Genomic DNA, 3,691 nt, shown 5'->3' with positions numbered 1-3,691 from the left:
GCTTCTCTGCTGTCATCCTGGACTCTCTCTTTACCACCAGCTGGGAATTCCCTTCATCTCTCTCCTGTGTATCTCTTTGGATATCTGGATCCTATGTCATCTCTCCTGGTTTACTCCTTCATTTAGTGGGACACCTCCTCTAGTAGTTTCTTGAAAAAAAAAGGTGCATGTGAGTTACAGTTTTTGAAATCTTTGTACCTAATTCTCACAATTGAGTAAAAGTTTGACTAGGAACAGAATTCTGGATTGGTAATCACTCCAGCCTCACCATTGTAAGGAGATTGTTTCATTTTCTTCTAGTTTCCAATTTTACTGTTGAGAAACCTAATGCCGTTCTGATTCCAGAACATTTGTATTGACCTGTTTTTTCTTTCCAGAAGTGTTAGCATCTTCACTTTGTTCTCAGAGGTCTGAAAATGAATGATTATTGTTTTGCTGTGGGTTATTTTTCCCCATGCATCACGCTGGACACTTAATATGGGAACTCAAATATTTCAGTTCTGGGAATTTTTTGTACTATGTCTTAGCTAATTTTCTCCCTTTTGTTTTCCTCCCTCTCTACTTCTGGAACTCTTTTCCTTTGGCTAAATTTCTTATCTGTTTTATCCTTTCTTTCTATCTCTATTGTTTTTCTGCATACTGAAAGATTTCCTTATCTTCTAACTCTTCTATTAAATTTTTCACTTCTGCTATCTCTATACTTAATTTTTAAGATTTTTGTTGTTGTTGTTCTCTGAATGTTTCTTTTCATGTATATATTATTTTTTCTTACCTCTCAAATTTTAATTCTACTTTTCTAGTGTTTTTGCTCCCTGACTTGTTCATGTACCCTCCCAGTTGCTTTTTTAATTTTTTCCCTTCAGTTCTGTATACTCTACTTCATATTAGAGGGTGTCCTCAATTTTCTGGTAATCCTTGGATCTTTGATCATATTTATAAATGAAGCACTGAAAAATAGATAGTGAGTGGACAGGGCTTTTACATTTCATGATTGGACAGGGTGTAGCCATTTCTTGGGTATCCCAAACCATCAGTATCTGTTGGCTTTTCTCCTGGGTTGATCCCCCAAAGACAAATCCTCCAAACTCTTGCCTGGGTGTATAAGCCTCTCTGTCAGCATTTTCTTGCAGCTGTGTAGACTCCAGGGAGAAAGAATTCCATCTATTTAATACATAGAAATCCTGTTTTCAGGGCAGTGCTCTGCCCACAGGTGCGCCTGCCATCCCTGAGGCCAGAGTCCTTCTGATTCAGAGTCACCTTCATCTCCTGCCAGGCTGGGAGAGATGTAGTGGCCTGGGACAAGGAATTGAAAGGGGACATAGGGACCTAACTGATTCTCATTTGGAGTTTCAATCCAATTTACTTTCATGTCCAATTTCTGGATTTTTCTGAGGTTCTTCAGCAAAATTTTACCTTCTCCTGGGCATTCTTCACTGTTAAATTAGTCTTTAGCTTCCTGTGGTCTCACCATTTGCTTTTGGACTCTCAAAATTTTGTTGCAATCATCTTCTCTTTTATTCTCCTTGTCTTTATGGTGTTTATGTCTTTAAAATTTTATTTTGGTGGAGTTAGCAGAGGTTAATATATGCCATGTTTTCTTAGCTTTTTAAAAGATTACATATAATGTCCTCTTTTATATATAATTTTCACAAATGAATTTTAAATCATAAATTCCAGTGCTATGCAATAAATTTTGGGCGGGTAGGAGCTTAAATTGGCATGATGTTTTATACAGGTGGTATTTTTATTTTATTTATTTATATATATTTTTGGTGAGGAAGATTGGCTCTGAGCTAACATCTGTGCCCATCTTTCTCTCTTTTGTATGTGGGACGCCACCACAGCATGGCTTGATGAGCAGTGCATAGGTCCGTGCCTGGGATCCAAACTCACAAACCCCGGGCCGCCAAAGTAGAGCGTGCAAACTTAACCACTACGCCACTGGGCCGGCCCCATCAGGTGGTATTTCTAAATGCAGTTTGGTATTGGATTATCAATACAGCATTTTTATCTAATTCATTAGAGAATTAGTTAATTCAGTTAAACTAGACAATTCTGTTTGATTCTCAGCGGTGAAAAGCAGGATTATTCTTCCTTTCCTCCCCACTCCACGGCACTGAGCCACAGATATACTACACAGACACTTTGTTCCCAAGCACAACTTGGGACCTCAAGGAGAATGCAGATGACAGCAAAGTAGAAAACAAGTTGTCAAATGCATTTATCTGGAATACCTGCCTTACAGTCAATCTGGACGTACTTTTTGTATCAGGAGAGAACTTGTGGTTGCTTTACTGACTTCCTTTCCTCAGTGTACTTAAGTGGCATCAAAAAACCCTCTAGTTGCCATCAGGTGCAGGGTGCCATGCAAGGAGCACGAGGAAGCAGGGTGGAAAGGAGAATTATCCTGACTCAGTGTCTGAACTACCTCATTAATTGCAACCTTCTGGAAGCAAAGGAAAGACTTGGGCAAAACATCAGTGACCTGTCTAGGAAATAGTTTTCCATAAGGGAGAAGGGGAGGAGAAAACCAATCTCTTGTCAAAGCATTCTTTCTCTTTCCTTTTCTCTTTTTAGATTACAGGTGCACAGACTACAAAGAGAAAAGTTCTTCCTCAGTGCACTCATGAAACAAGGTGTCTTACCCATATCCTTCCTTCACCCTTAGAAACATTACAGAGCACCAAGGGATTAAGAATTTTATGATTCCCCTCTTTCATCAAAAGTTATAGAGGTAGTTTAAGTAAACTTGATATACTTTACTATTCATTTAGGAGATTCCCTTAAGTGTTTCAACATATGCTCCTTGTCACTGATAAAGTCTGAAATTTGTGTAACCAACCTAGCTGTTCTGGGACGCAGCCCTGCTCCCCAGATTGGACGCGTCTCCCCCTGGAGTGCCGAAAGGAACACCAGCTCGGAGCAGATAAGTTCAAATTTTGGCTCTGTCATTTATGAGCTGGTTGATTTTGTCTGAGTGTGAATTTACGTGTCCTTTCAACAGAAACTGAATGCTATGTAACTTAATTGCTTCCTTTCCTTCCAGAAAATTAGTTTCCAGAAAATGTGGAGCTAAATCACTCCACTGTACCAGATGACTCATTTCAGGTCGCTGGTAGACTCTCTTCCCCTTGTTTCCTTAGATGATCTTGATTGTGTTTGACTGCCAGGATCTCATTTTATATTCAATCTATTTTAAGCCAGATGAAGTCATCAGGTATGAATCTAAAACAGTTTTTACGCCATTGATATTTCTATAAACTGTCCCTAATCTAGGCTGACCTTTCTCTAGGTGGCTCTCGATGCTGTTCTACTCTCCCTCTGATGATTTTTGCTAGGTGAGTGATGTGAAGTGCTGATTTCATTTAATTTTATTTCCTCCTTTTATAGAAAAGTGAGTTGGTGCAGATTTTTTAAAGTCTGATTTTTAAAGTTGTAGAGTTTTCTGAAAATTAATACAAAAGGGGAAGCACATGGAGCTACATAGTTTTCACTTCCTATCAGAAGAAATCATACAAGTTCATAAACTAATGAATTTGACTTAAAACTGCCATCAAGAATTTCTATTTCTTTTAAGTATAATCTAATTCATTCAGCAAGCATTTATTGAGTATCCATTACGTGCCAGAACTGTCTTAGTCTCTCAGAATACAGACATAAAAGGACAGATCTTGTTTCTGAAATATCTGGC

The sequence above is a fragment of the Diceros bicornis genome, chromosome 3 (assembly GCF_020826845.1).
Source record: "Diceros bicornis minor isolate mBicDic1 chromosome 3, mDicBic1.mat.cur, whole genome shotgun sequence".
Taxonomy (NCBI): Eukaryota; Metazoa; Chordata; class Mammalia; order Perissodactyla; family Rhinocerotidae; genus Diceros; species Diceros bicornis.
The sequence above is the reverse complement of the archived record's forward strand: the minus strand, read 5'-3'. Positions refer to the sequence as shown.